Consider the following 15,524-nt stretch of genomic DNA (forward strand, 5'->3'; position numbering starts at 1 on the left):
ACAAAGTGAAAGTTATGCAAAGCCTTATTCTATGCCAAGCATTAGAAGTCAGACTGACTGGCCAGGGTCGCCTCTGAAGAGAGCGACCCCCCTTGGTCTTACAAGCTAGTTTTTATAGGGCACTGCAGACCTCTACGTATGTGGCTTTGGCTGATTGGAGGTCTTTTACCTGTCTGGCCTTATTTTAGGTGTGTGTTTTAGCAACATTACCCGGAACTGATATCATTAACTGCTGAGGCATTTATTAAACAACAAAATGGCTACCTAGGCAACAAAATGGCTATCTAGGCAATATGGAGTCACTCTGGCTAAGCAGGCCCAGGCAGGCCCTAGGGGTTTAGCAGGTTTTAACATGGAATCGGCCCCAACAAACACCACATCAAAAACTAATGTACTATATGTTGGCTAACCAAACATAATCAAGTAAATAAATAAATAGATAAATAAATAAATAAATAAATAAAATGTTTTATACATGAAAAACATAATAATGGGAACAGAATTTCATATTTGCATGATGAAATATTCTCAAGATATGTTTCACAGCAGTGTAAATACTTAACACTACCGAACTTTATACTGAAAATGTTTAAAATGCCAAAATCAATGTTGGGATTTTTTTCAATTTTTTTAAAAGTACATTCTGTATGATTCCATTTTTATAAAGATTTTATTAATTCATTTTAGAGAGAGAGCATGGCAAAAGAGGGGTGAGAGAGGCAGGAGGTGGAGGGGAGAATCGTGAGCCCACACTGCACTCAACACAAAGTGGGAGTGGGACTCAACCCCACACCATGTGATAACATCCTGAGCCAAAATCAAGAGTCAGCCATTTAAACAACTGAGTCACGATCCATCTCCTTGCACACTAGTATTGGTGCATTCCCTGCTCTCTTCACCACTCCTGAAAATACATCTATGAAAAATCATCAGAGTTTCCTGGGATGAGCCTGAGTACGAGCACTGCTAGGTGATGGGTGGGCCTGCGGCCTGGGATGGGTGTTGCTCACTGTTTTCTCAGATAGATGTGACTGTCACCCTTCTCTCCAGGAGACCCCCATGTTCTCAGGCACCCGGGGGCCACCCAGCCCAGGAATTCACCTTCTCTAGCAGAGGGCTGATGGGACTTCTTTCTCTTACCAGGACTATGAACCCTGATCCTGGGAAAGGAGAGCTCTCCTGGGACTCCTGGCCCAGCCAGGCAGCTGTGGTCACTGTGTCTGTGACAGAGCCAGAGTGTCTGAGCCTTGGAGGCAATGAGTGCCTTAAACAAGCCTTGCATGGGGTATGTAGGAGCAGCAGCCCTGGCTTCTTGGGGAGCAGTGATGTGTGCAGAAGGAGGGAGACAGGGGTGGAGCCCTCTAAGTCATACCACAGACTCTCCCTTGGTCCTAAAACCAGCAGGAAGGAAGCTCTGAGGACAGACTCCAGAAGGATTCCCATCCAGGAAAGGGGGGCCTGCTGGAGGATACTGAAACTGCCAGCCCCCACCAGACACAGGCCATTTGCACAGGATCACCTCTGGCACTTCCTTAGCATGTTGTCTGTGTTTGTGTGTGGACAGTGATTGGCCCACTCATGCTGGTGTACTTCCAGAAGCAGACTAGTACTCTTCCAGGGTCTGCTTGTGGGTCAGAGGACGCCTGCCCAGAGAAGCAGAGGATGTCCCTCTTCCTCCGGAGCTGGGGAAGGCAGCCACCATCCTGGGGCAGGACCTGGGACAGGCATGTGTTCTTTCTGAAGCCCCCACGTTCAGTGGGCATTGCTGTGCCTAAGAAAGATCCCCTCAGCCCCAGAGTCGGGAGCCATGGGGGGCTGTCTCCCATTCTGGCCCAGGATCATGACCTGAAATGATCCTATCTTTAAGAGGACAGGTCTCCTTCATAAGCCAGGGAAGGGACAGGCCCCTCTCCCCTCCCCAGGTCCAGAATGCCCAGGACCCTGCAAGAGCTCTTCATTTGAGGAGGAGTCATGGAGAACATGTGTGTCTCATCTGCCCAGCAAGAGAAAGAACCAAAGCCCAGTGCTCAAGTTCTAACAGAAGCAGAATTTCAATGTCCTGTTTGGGGGCAGCCACCTCCCCTCTTACATGGCCTTAGGGGACCCCAGGAAAAGTCTTCCTTGTTCTTGTGCCCTCAGAGGGAGGAGCTGGCCCCATGTCCTAGGGTCCCTACCCTGTCCCACTGCTGAGGAAGAGCCACACACAGGGACCTGATGTCAGGAGTGTGGTCTCTCAGGGGCCTGGCAGCTGCATGGAAGGCTGGATTGCTTTTGGGGGAGGGGAGCTCAATTGTGACACTGCTCACCATCCTCCACTGCACTCTGCAGTCCAGGCTCTGTGCCCAGCTTAGGCAAATCACCAACACCCCACATGCTCCTGCCATGGAAGCGATTATTCAGCATCACCGCATTGCACAGAGGTGGAGAGCGAGGCCCAGAGAGGGGAGGCAAATGGCTCTAGTAACAGGACCGGTCAGCAGAGGGGCTGGAAGGCAGCCCTCCTGAGCCCCCATTAGCCCAGCCAGAGACTCCCTGAATTCAGAGCAAGCCCTCCCCTGCCTGTCCAGCTACACACTGGCTCCTGAGCTGGATGATGGACTTTTCTTCTTGGCCCTGAGGGTGTTACTGGCTGACTAGGAGGAGGAGTGCAGCTGGTGGGACAGGCTATAGCTACAGGACAGAGTGACACGTCGGAGCTAGCTGGAGCCACACTCTGGTCTCCCTCCCGGAGCCTGCCTGGGAGCTGGAGTCTGGGTGCCCTAAGGGCCGGCACACAACAGAGTCTGTGGTGACCAGGGAGCCACGGCCTCCACAGAGAATCCACTCTGCCCTCTTCCAGCTCTTGCGCCGTATCACCTCTCCTCACTGTGGGGTTCCAGGACCCAGAACCAGGCCCCATAGGGTTGACTTGGCTCCAGCTTGTAATGAGTTTGCAGCCCCTAGAGCAGCTGGATTTCCTGGGGCTGGTGGGAGGACTGGCTGCAGACAAGAACTGGGCTAGGTGAGATGTGAGGCCTCGTGGAGGGAGAACGATGGGGCAAGGGCTGAGTCCTGGGGCCACTGTTCATGTCTAAAAAGGGCTGAAATCCCTGAGGGCCCATGGGGTCCCTCATTACAGTAAAATACCCTCACACTTGGGCATCCTGGTGGTGGGCCCCTCCACCCCGGCCTCCTTCCCACACCTCTGACTATAGCCAGGGCTGCCACCAAGGACAGGCTGGACCTCTGTCCCAGGGTCCTACCAGGAAGACAAGGAAGAAGGAGGAGAAGAGAAGGGGAATAGGGTGGACTGCTCTTCTCTCTGCCCTGAGTCAACCTCCACTGCTGCCTCCAGGTCCTCTGGCCCAGCCCTGCACTTAACTGGACCCTGGGAGGCAATCTGCATTCCCGGCCAGCTGGGTGGGGGGTATTGTGTCCCCAGATGTCCAACCCACCCAGCCTTGCACCCTGAGGCTTGCTGCCCAGGATGAGCACGGTTCCAGGGCTAAGCGGACTTTGGGGCCACAGAGCCCTTGGCAGTGTTGAGGAAACACGGGGGACAGGTCAGATGCGGAGCCATGGGTGTCATGCACGTCTGCTATGGGACTGGGTCATGGTACAGGTGCTGTGTACAGGTCCCCTATGCACACTGGGTCCTCTCATGAGGACAGGAGAGGGAAATGGGGAGAAGGTAGGCTTCTGAGGTTTCTCACATCATCCCCAGAGCCCCCAAGGGCTTGCTCCTGGGAGAGACATAGAGACACACAGAGAAGACAGAGACAAAGAATGGACACATGAGAGGGAACCAGGAGAAGTCACAGACTTTCTTCAATTAGGCTGGAAACAACATCCCTTCATTTTACTCCATTCTATTCCTTAGAGCACAGTCACACAGGCCATCCACCCTGGAGGGGAAAGAATTCCATTGGGATGTGTGACCAGGATTCGGGAATGCCAGAAACCACTGTGGGGATTGCCCACCACATGGGTGCAGACGAGGCCCTGGGACTGGGCCTAAACCTAATGGGAGCCCCCAGAAGTCTGTATCATGAGAGGACAAGGTCGGAATCAGTTCATTGCAACCTTCCCAGGAGAGCTTGGAGACAGACAGGAGGAGGGTGGTTTTGCCTGGACCCCAGAGCAGACCCAGGCCCTTCTGAGCTGTGTTCTATGCCTGCCCAGCCCCCCACTCATTCTTGTATTGCCATGTGCATGTCCCAGACTCCTGCGATAGCAGGAACATATGTAGAGGTCCTACCCTGATGGCGTCCCTAGAAGTAGAAGCCAGAAGACCCCACTGTGCAGATGGGGAGACTGGGAAGGCCCTGAGAGGCACAGGGTCTGTCCAGGGTCACAGTCCTGAGCATGAGCAGGGGCCTCATCTGAACCCAGCTCGTATCCTCACAGCGGGGACACTGTCTGCACCCAGGCCTCACAGAAGCTGTGGGTAGGTTCTGTGGGTGTCACTGTATGGACGGTGCCTGGGGTAGAGGGTGAGCATTGAGCAGCTGGGGGAGAGGGCCCCTCAAGGGGCTCTGGTGTGAGGAAGAAGTCAGGTAAGGGGTCCCCAGGAAGTGGTGATCTCACTTCCCTAACAGAGCCCAACAGAATTTGGAACCCAGGTAACCAGGCACCCACATTCCAGAGACAGCCCCCTGTCCAGCTCATTTTGTTGGAGATCCTCGAAAGAACATGTTTACGTGTTGCATCCCAAAGTCCAGAGGCTGCAGAAAGAGGAAAGCACACCCTGCAAACAATTTACCTCGCTGGGGATGCCATATCAGGGCTCCGCAACATCTCTGGCCATTTGGCCGGAAGTACAGAAAGGTGACACCATGAGGCCCAGAGCCAGCCCCCAGCCCCATAAGCTCTGATCCGACCTGTGCAGCCCCAGGTCTCCTCCCCATGTGTACATGCATGCATGTGTGTTTGTAAAGAAAGCTCATGTGGGGTGCACCCATTACATTCAAGAGCAGGTTGACAAGGGCTCAGATGCCCGGTGGGCAGGTCATGTACACACCATAGGTCAAGGCTGGCTGGGTGCAACAGGGTGTGGGAGGCTGTGAGCTTCTCCCAGGGGTTTATCTTGTGTCCTTTAGGTAGGGGTCCCTGTCCCAGGTGCGGGGCTGTGCACACATAGGTCTGTGTCTGATCTGGGAGCAGCAGGGGGACTGGGCACAAGGACAGTGAGGATGGCCATGCAAGGCTCTGATGTATCCGGACCAGCTACTGGTCACTGTCTTTGCAGAACACCAGGGAGGATGAAACAGGGAGGAGGCTGGCAAACACCTGCTCCATCTCCCTCACACAGGGAGTGATCACAGGGGGCTCTCCAGGAGCAGGGACTGGGGACTGACTGAAGGCCTCTGACACTGCCCAGGCCACTGTCCCTGCTAGTACCACACCAGACTGTGGTCCAGGACCTGGAGCCCACGGAGGCCGAGCCCAAGGGTGAGAAGGCCTGGACTAGGTGTATGTGGGTGTCTAGGGATGGGACGGTCCTAGGTCCCACAGGCAGGAGATCCCAGAAGCTGGTGTGAGGCCAGGAGCAAGGACTGGGCTCAGAGCACCGAGCGGGTGGACTGCAGCTGGGGAGATGTCCCGGTGAGGGTTCCTTCCTGGCTGTAGCTTCTCTGGGAGGCCCTGGGCTGAGCACTATCTCTGCAAAGGCATGTAAATATGTTCTTAGTTCCAGGATCTCCAACGAAATGAGCTGGGCAGGGGGTTGTCTCTGGAATGTGGGGGCCTGGATACCTGGGTCTAGCTCTAAAGAGCTAGAGCTGGCCCCAATTTCATCCGCAGCTCCGGGGGGGGCGGTGCCTGGAGAGATTTCCTCAGGAGACCAGGAGCCAGCAGGTGACCAGGCACCTGACCACAGGAAGCCTGATGCTGTCTCAAAAGAGCTAGCACCTGCCCCTGCCCCTGCCCCTGCCCCAGCCCCTGCTACAGTTCCTGCTCCTGTCCCTGCCCTTTCCCCTGCCCCAGCCCCTGCTCCCACCCCTGCACCTGTTTCTGCCCCTGCCAGAGCCGCTCCCTCTTCCCCTGCCCCAGCCTGTGCTCCTGCTCTTGCATCTGTCCCTGCTCCTGTTCCTGCCCCGTCTCAACCCCTGCCCCTACTCCTGCTCCTGTGGGGCTCCCAGAGCCACATCCAGAGCCTGCAGCCCTGCTCCTCGTACAGTTATCCCTTGTTCTATCCCCGAACCTGACGGCCCGCAGGAATGTTTCATCCCCTACCTGTATATTCTTTCTCTATGGTACATACTAACTTACTTTATCTTTCCATATTTTGTATACTGTTTATTATTTGTTTTAAGTAAAATTACTTGTTTTCACTTAAACACATCACAAACATTAAGTACATGCCCAACACTGTGCCACCACACCACAGAACATCGCTGTAGGATATCTCCTTCCCCAAAGGAGACCCTGAACCCAAAGCCCTCCCTGCCCATTTCTCCTCCAATCCGGCCTCTTGCAACCCCTAAGCTGCTTTCTTCCTCTGTTCGTTTACCTGTTCTGGATGTTTCTGTACGCAGAATCACACAATATGTGCTTTTGTGTCCGCCCACCTATTTTCAAAGGGGACTCATTTTTTTCTGTGTTTATGTGACATAGAATTTCCCTTATTTGATACTGAAACCCTTGATAGATTACGGATGAGATGTAATCATAGAGGCCCCTTTAGGAATTATGGGCAAAACCTCGGGGTTAAGACCCCTGTCCCTGCTGGGTCACCACAGCCTGACCCCAGACAGGACACAGCTGGTTCCTCCTGTGGCCCACACAGAAACCAGGGAAATGCAGAAAACTGGAAGATACACCACAGAGGGCAAACACATCGCTCATAACCCAGGGCCGGAGAAAAGTTTCACTTGACTCTGCTCCAAACCAGGCTCCAAGTCATGGGGTTCCACAGGGACAGAAACCAAATGCATGCAAGTCCAGGTGGGGGGATAGGCACATGGGGAGTATGTGTCAGAGATGCAGGAGCTCCTGGGGAAGGGCGTTGACAAAGGAAACCCTATGGAGGCAGTACTGGTCACCCTCAGAGTGGCAGGTGTCTGGTCTGGGGACCGGCAGCCCTGGGGAGAATGTGAAGAACCAGAGGTCCAATGCAGGTCCCCTGGAGAGAAGGGTGACAGGCACCCCTATCCGAGAGAACAGTGAGCAACACTCATCCCAGGTCGCAGGTGCACCCATCACCTAGCAGTGCTCAGCCTCAGACTCAGCCCCAGAAACTCCAGCATGATTTTCCACAAATGTATTGTCAGGAGTGTTCAGCACAGTGGCATTGGAGAGAGCAAGGAATGAAACAATGCTAATGCCCAAGATGGATGGGATCCACGGTCCCAGTCCTCATGACAGAATGTCCTGTAGCTACTGTCCCAGTGTCGTTCGGGCACAGGATCCAGGAAGCCCCTCCTGAGACTCCCCCTCTTGCCACCCTGCTCTTGGGAACATTAGGAATTGTTTGAGGAGGTGGAGAGGATCCAGGGTGACAGCAGGGCCAAGGAGAAGGAAGGTCAGCACTGGGAGGTCAGATGGATGTGCTCTGAGCCACCATCCAGGGCCCAGGCTGTGATGCTCTCAGACCTCACCCCAAATAATGGCTCCTGATGTATGGACCAGACTTCTGCTCTTTCACTCCCTCCCTCCCTACCTCATTGATTCACTGTCTCATTCATTACACCCTCTCTCCTCCCCCTCCACCACTCCCTTCCCACCCCAACTCCATCACCCTCCCTGCCTCCCTCCCATCTCCCCTCCCTCATTCTCATCAACACTCCTGCCCTGCCATCCTCCTCCTCTCCCTTCCCTTTCTCCCTCACTCCCTCCCTTCTTCCCCCATCCCTCCCTCCCCTCATTCCCCTCCCTTCCTCCTTTCCTTCATTCCTTCTTTTTCCTCCCTCCCTCTTTACCTTCCCTCCCTCATGCCCTCCTTCATTCAGCAGAATATCTGGGGTCCCTGCTCTGTACTGAGCACTGGGGCTTCATCAGTGAGCACCTCCCCCCCAAACCACATGGTCATGTCCACTGTGGGAGGTGACAGGGGCAGTCCTTGCAGGTAGAAGTGGTGATGAGCACCAGGAATCTCCTCCTGAAAACAGAGGCTGGTTGCACAAAGAATGGGGACACCCATGCTTCGCACTTCATCTAGAAAAATCTAGTCCTAAAAAGTGATGAAAAGTAAATATATCCTAGACTTCACGCAATGTAAGTGCTAATGGCCCATAGGCCCTGATTTCTAGAAGCAACAAAAAGTAAGTCATCCAGTGTGGACTGGGGTTTGTGACACAACTTTTCTGACCAAATGACAGCGTTTCAGCCAACATCTCCAGGGCCTCCAAGTTTTCCCAAGGGTCTCTGTGATCCTCTGACTCTTCCATCGACCTCCTTGGAAAGCTCTGTCCTGTCATCTTCCTTGTCTCTGCCTTTTCTGTGGCCCTTCTGTGGTCTCCCCTCCCCCCACCAGGGCCACCCTCACCAGGATTCCCCATGCCCTTGGTTTGGTGCCCACATCCCACACAGGGCTCCATAAGCCCTGTGTTTTGTGCAAGGCCTGGGTTCTCCTTCTGGGGTCCCCTGACATCTCCCTTGAAGCGGCCTGCTTCTTACTGCACTGGGTCTCCTCTGATGAGTCTGTGAGGCCAGCCTGTGCCCATGTCATGGGCATGGAAGCAGGAGTCCAAAAGATCCGGATGACCCGCTCCCAGTCGCAGTGTGTGGAGCCTGGGCCAAGCGTGGTCCCTGAGCAGAGGAGGAGTTGGGCCCAGGGAGCCTGAGGGAGGACATGGCACAGTGAGCCCCCAGGAGGCCAGTGAGCACCTTGGGGCCTGGTCCTAAGGCCTGCTGGGAGACCACATCCCGCCCGCACTGGATCTGTCCCCAGGGCTGGAGGTCATCAGGGAATCCACCCTCCCAGGCTGCAGGCTGGCAGTGACTGGCAGGGTAGGAGCACGGCTGGTGCAGGAAAGAGCCCTTAGGTAGAGAGGAGGGGGAGGTGCTCCCCCAGCAGCAGGTACTCTGGGGTGGACTGAGGGGGCATCAGCAGACAGCAGTGTCTACAGCTGGGGTCTCCACACAGGCCCCCTCCTGAGGCTCAGCACAAGCTTGTCTGGATGGCCTGTGTCCCCAAACACAAAGTCTGGCCCAGGACCTCCCCTCAAGCTCCTACTCCCAATCCTTTGTACTCAGCTCAAAGGCAAGAAATGGCCAATAGTTTAGGTGGTGTTGGGTGCACAGAGACTTGTGATTTTCTGGCCCATGCTGTAACATTGCTGGCAATTTAAAGATCACAGGGACTTGATTCAAAAATGGTAAAATGCCAGGGACCCCAGATAGCTTTCTGGAAACCTGCCTCTGTGCCTTGGAGCCCTCCCGTCCCACCAGCTCTGCTTAGAACCCCTCCAGACATGGTCTTGGGTCCTCAGACAGCCCAGACAATGTGGCCTTCAAAAAATGATCCAGGTGGGGCAGCAGGACACACTGCAGATTCCAGTAAATCCCCCTCCCAGAAAGTGAGGGTACTGCTGGATGAACTATCTGAAAACAGCCAGGTCAGGGTTCCAGGAAGACAGCAGAGGCACAGGAGTAACAGGAGCATGTGAAGGTCGGGTAGGGACAGTGGGAATCTCAGGTGGTTTTGCCTAGGGGCAGCTCCCATCACCTAAACCCTCAGTGTGATGGCTCCAATGGGGGATGGGGGAGGGAACATGCCTGGAGGACCCGTGGCTCCACTGTCAGAGGTTGCCACCTTGATCTGTGAACAGGTCAGGAAACCCGGCCACAGCCCAAAGAATTTCTAGAAATAGTAGTCATGTCAGTGGCAGCCGACCTGGGAGGTCAACCTTCCAGCTGCCTAAGGTGGGATCGAGCCACAGACCAGCACACTAGCCAGGAATGTAAGAAGGAGAACTAGTTCATTTGAATAATTTCCGAGTTACTGGGTTGTTCCTATGATTAGTATACTTTGCAAGGCCTTGAAAATGTTCTCATGTTCTCTGCAGGAGAGGATCTTGAAAAATCTCTGGTTTATGGAATTGACCTTGGTTGGCATAGCCATGCTTGGAAAAGTATGGAGTTTCCCCCAAATACTAAAAACAGAACTCCTATATGATCCCACTACTGGGTAGACATTTGCAGGAAATGAAGTCAGTTTCTCGAAGTAAGATCTGCACACTCTCACCCAATCTCCCCAAGGAGGGGCGGCACTCATGTGGGAAGTCATAGGGAACCCTTCCTTGGAGCCAGGTGCCTCCCTGGACAAGGGGCTGCTCCAGGACTGGGAGGTCTCCACAGCAGTGCATTCAATGTCCTGGATACTGGGAGGAGACGGAGTACAAAACCAGGCCAGTGAAGGTCAGGACACACTACCCCAAATATGGCACCTTGGCACGTTAAATATAGAAACGGAAAGAATTTTCCATAGAGCAGAAGCAGGAAGTTCCCTCTGATCCCCAGCAGTCAGCCCTTCTTCCCTGAAGCAGGTCAGAATACTCCCATGGGGCACTTTCTCTCCCCAGACTGCAGGGAGGACATGCTGATCACCAGAGTCAAGGGATTTAGGGCCACAAAGGCTATAGGAACAAACCTGGTTAAACTAACCTTTATCTTCCTAGTTACTTTTTTACCACTTACCAGCCCTAGCTCAAACCCATGTGTCTCTCAATTCTTCATACATTAATTACTCCTTTTTTTTTTTTTTTCCTAAAATGTAGAAGAACTGTCTGCTCTAATTGCCTCTGCTGGCCTCCTTGTTCTTGTGAGGCTACTACCAAAAAAATCAAGACACTTTTCCAGTTTTTTTTCCTGGTCATCTGTCTTCATCAATTTCTAAACCAGCCAGGGACCTTAAGAGGAGTTGAAGAAAACTTTCCTCTCTTGCAGCCCTGGAAAATCCATCTTGTCTTCCTGACCTTGGTTAAAAACACCCTCTGCTTGGAAGCGGCTGTGCATGGCTGGAGGAGCCAGGGAGAGGCAGATGGAACATGTAGGGAGTTACCTGACCCCCAGCCAGGGGACTTGGCCCCACTGACAAATGCAGGGTGTGATGATGAATATTATAATGGAAGCATCCTGAATTATCAGACCTCCCCGCCTGCCCCAGGCTTCATTATTGCTGCTCACCATGGTTGCTACTGTTGGCTTAGTGACTTTTCTCAATGAACTTTGCCAAGTCTGTGTTCTTTGCTGTGTGTGGCCACTGAATTCCTGTGCTGTTAACTTAGTGGTCAGCCAGTGGCTGGGCAGAGAGCTCACCTGTGTTTCTGAGCTATGGCTACAGATTGGAGGGCCCCACAACCTCCTCCTCAGGTTTGAATAGATTGCTCATGTGGCTCATGGAACTCAGAGAAACAGGTTACTTCCTAGATGACCAGATCATTAAAAGGACAGAACTCAGGACCAGGCAGCTGGAAGTGATGAGCAGGGCAAGGTGTGCAGCAGAGGCTCAGAGCTCCCCCACTCTTGGAGTGAAAGAGGCCTTTACCCACCTCCACTCTGACCTTCATCTGTACTTCCTAACTGATGATGTCCCTCCTTCGGGCTCATCTGTTAACTCAAGTCAAAGACCCAGCAGGCACGAAAACCAGCCCTCAAGCAATAACCACTGCCCAACACCAGCAAGACCCTGCGTGATGGACCCCAAGACAATGACTGGAACTTTACTGATCCCCTGCACCTGCCCACCAACCCCTGTCCTAGATTTTCCTCATATAAAAGCTCAACACCTTGAGACCATATCAGTCCTCAGCCTTCTTGTGTCAGCTGCACTGAAATACATTCCTTTCCTGTATCACCACCACTCATCTCTCTGCCTTTGGATCAGGGACACTGTGAATAGTGCAATGTAGCAAGACAAATACCAGTTCCTCCCCTCCCCAGGGTTCACCGCTGCTGCTGCTCTCACTGCAGTTCTGCTGTTGGCTCAGACACTTCTGAACTGATTTTGTCAAATCTGTATCCCTTGTCCTGTGTGGCCATAGACGTGTCTTGTCTATGAATGTAGTGGTAACTGTTGACTGCATGAGATTTCCTTAAACATCTGGAAACTGTCCTCCTTCTTGGGTGGGGGGAACCCCTCCAGTCTTTGCAGATGTGAAGGAGGGCTCTGGGTGTGTGGGTGTCAAGATACACCTTCAGGGCGCCTGGGTGGCTCAGTGGGTTAAGCCTCTGCCTTCGGCTCAGGTCATGATCTCAGGGTCCTGGGATCGAGTCCCGCATCGGGCTCTCTGCTCAGCGGGGAGCCTGCTTCCCTCTCTCTCTCTCTCTGCCTGCCTCTCTGCCTACTTGTGATCTCTCTCTGTCAAATAAATAAATAAAATCTTTAAAAAAAAAAAATCTTTAAAAAAAAAAAAAAGATACACCTTCAGCACCAGCCACACCTCTTAGCACTCTGCCTTGGCCTTCACTTCCCACTTGCCAAGTCTGAAAATCACCAGAGAGCAGAGCCTCGGGCTTTCTCAAGTCAGCCCTGAGTAGGCACCCAGCCCATGCATGCAGTGTCCCAGGGGCTTGGGACTATATCAGAGCTTCCAGGCCCTTCTTCCCTAAAGCTCCTACTCACTCAGCCTTTCTTCCAGTGATTCGGCTTGGTTTCTATTTGCCCCAACTCTTATCCATTGCCCTAGGGAGCAGAGACTCACATATGCCTTTAAATGGTTTGGACATCAAATGTCCTCCAGCAGCCACTCACTACTGGGAGAGTTGGTGGAAAGCAACAAGTCACAGAGGAATCCAAGGGTCTGGACTTGGTGTTTCCCTCTCCTGAGATGGGGACATCTGTGAGGGGAGCAGGTGGCCTGCTGGTTGGGGGGGATGCAGGCACCTGATGTGGACAGGACAGATGGGGTAGGTGAGGCCGAGCCCCCCGGGGTATATTCCTGGCATCTGGACTGAACTGGTCTTCAAAGCTGCAGATTAGTTGGGACCATGTTCAGGCTGAGGAGCAAAATGAGGGGAGAAGAGGAGACCGAGGAGGCTCGTAAACAGACACATAAAAAATTGCTCAACATCCCTCGACATGAGGGAAATACAAATCAAAACTATAATAAGATACCACCTTATACCAGTTAGAATGGCTAAAATTAACAAGACAGGAAACAAGTGTTGGTGAGGTTGTGGAGAAAAGGGAACCTTTTTACATTGTTGGTGGGAATGCAAGCTGGTGCAGTCACTCTGGAAAATAGTATGGAGGTTCCTCAAGAAGTTGAAAATAGAACTACCCTACAACCCAGCAACTGAATTCCTGAGTATTTACCCCAATGATACAGATGTAGTGGGAAAAAAAGGGCCACCTGCACCCTAATATTCATAGCAGCAATTTTCACAATAGCCAAATAGCCTAGATATCCTTTGACAGATGAATGGATAAAGAAGATGTGGTCCACATATACAGAATGGAATATTACTCAGCCATCAGAAAGGATGAATACTCACCATTTGCATCAACATAGATGGAACTAGAGGGGATTATGCTGAGTGAAATAAGTCAAGTAGAGAAAGACAATTATCATATGGTTTCACTCATACATGGAACATAAGGAATAGTGTGGAGGACCACAGGGGAAGGGAGGGAAAACTGAATGGGAAGCAATCAGAGAGGGAGACAACCATGAAGAGACTCTGGACTCTGGGAACCAAACTGAGGGTAACAGAAGGGAGGGGGTGGGGGTGGGGTAGCTGGGTGACAGGTATTTGGTTTTGTTTGTTTTTTAAATAGCTTTATTGATGTAATGATAAACTGCACATATTTAAAGAGTAAAACTTGATGTTTCAACACACGTAAACACCAGTGAGATCATTACTACAATCAAGGTAATAAACATATTAATAGGTAAATTAATAAACATATCAGCTCCAAAAGTTTCCTCCCACACCTTAATCCTTCCCTTTCATTCCTCCTCACTCCCATCCCCAAGAAACCACTGATTTGCTTTTTGCCATTATAAATTAATTTGCATTGGGTGACAGGTATTAAGGAGCGTACATGTTGTGATGAGCACCAATTAATGAATCACTGAACACTATATTAAAACTACTGATGTACTATATGTTGGCTAATGAATTTAAATTTTAAAAATTAAATTAAAAAATAAAAATAAAACCAAGGCAGAAACCATACATAACTCAGAGGGCTCCATGCTCCTGGAGGCTGAGCTAGCAGCCACAGCCAAGGCCTCTGGCAGTCAGGGGACTGAAGGTCTGAGAGGCGGCTTGGTGCAGCCCTGTCCCTGAAGCCCCATGGCCATGGCAAGGTGCAGGGACTGGGAGGGAAGACCCGACCAGAGGCCATCCTGGCTCCACAGCTGTTGCAGGACCACTCCCACCCCCATTGGCTGGTGTCTGTCTAGAACCAGGAAGAAAACCTTTTCCCTTGATTATTCTTTTTAACATGGTCAGCATTGACACAGAAAAACATCTGACATAAAACTGGAGCCATTCACAGCTGCAAATGAGCCAGAACTTATCAAACTGTAGTGACCGCAAAGAAAGGACTTTGTGTTTCCAGGCAGGACTCCTGTGTGTGGGTGCAGCTGGGGGCCCTGGACATGCCAGTGTGGGCAGGGCTGGGCTCCAGGGTCTCCTCAGGGGGACAGAAGTAGGAACCAGCACCCTCTGATGGAGATGGGGACAGCCCCTTATGAGTCCCGGATGTCCTGGTGATTCTTGGGCATGGCCTGAATCTCACCTTCTTCCTGAAGGCCAGAGAGGGCAGCCCAGCCACCATGGGTCCCACAGATCCTTCAGGGGACAGCCCACACGCTGCGGGTCCCACAGATCCTCTGGGGATAGCACCTTGGTGGGCTTGTGGTCCAGCAGGTACCTGTTCAAGCGGCTCTTGTCAGGCCACACAACCTCAATCCCATTGGCCAGGTTGACCCGCATCACCTGGTGACAGGCCAACGTCAGTCAGTGAACCTCCACCACCAAACCCCGCAAAAAGGCCCCCATGTAGTAAACGTCACCCTGGTCCCTGGGGATGTGGGCCTGGGACTGTGTCTGGCGCTAGTACCTAAAGTCTTCATGGGACACCCAGTAGAAACTGGGGTGCAGGGTGCCAAAGAGGGGGGACAGGATCTCCATGCCCACATGGTTGCAGAACTTCATGTCCACATCCGCACACACCAGGTCGTCCACCTCACGGAGAAAGTGCTGCTCACAGAAGCAGCAGATTATTGCCATGTGCTGCATGAACACATCCTGCCACTGTGGGGTGCTGGGGACCTGGAGACCACCACCCTCCAGCCCTCCCAGGGGGACACACAGGCCCAGCAGCCCGCTGGTCGGTGACAACCTAGTAGGTGACCCTGTGTCCCACCATGATGGGTTTCTCTGCCCTCTGCAGGGACAGCTCCAGAAAGACCACATATCTACAGGGACGAGGGACAAGGAGGGAGGAGGGTCACTGTCAGAGCCTGGCGGCAGGATCCCAGAGCTGGGGGGCCCATGGACATATGCACCTTCTTCAAGGGGGCAGGCACTGAGCTGCTTTAAGCTACAGACACTCTCCCAGCCTGTCCCAAGCAAGTCTGCTTGTGGGGCCT

At 52.7% G+C, this 15,524-nt stretch overlaps 1 pseudogene; it reads right to left on the reverse strand.

Moving 5' to 3' along the window:
- Nucleotides 1–14,632: 14,632 nt before the first annotated feature.
- On the reverse strand, nucleotides 14,633–15,316 carry LOC125104890 (histo-blood group ABO system transferase-like; annotated as a pseudogene).
- Between the last annotated feature and the right edge of the window lie 208 nt (nucleotides 15,317–15,524).

The sequence above is a fragment of the Lutra lutra genome, chromosome 7, assembly GCF_902655055.1.
Source record: "Lutra lutra chromosome 7, mLutLut1.2, whole genome shotgun sequence".
Taxonomy (NCBI): domain Eukaryota; kingdom Metazoa; phylum Chordata; class Mammalia; order Carnivora; family Mustelidae; genus Lutra; species Lutra lutra.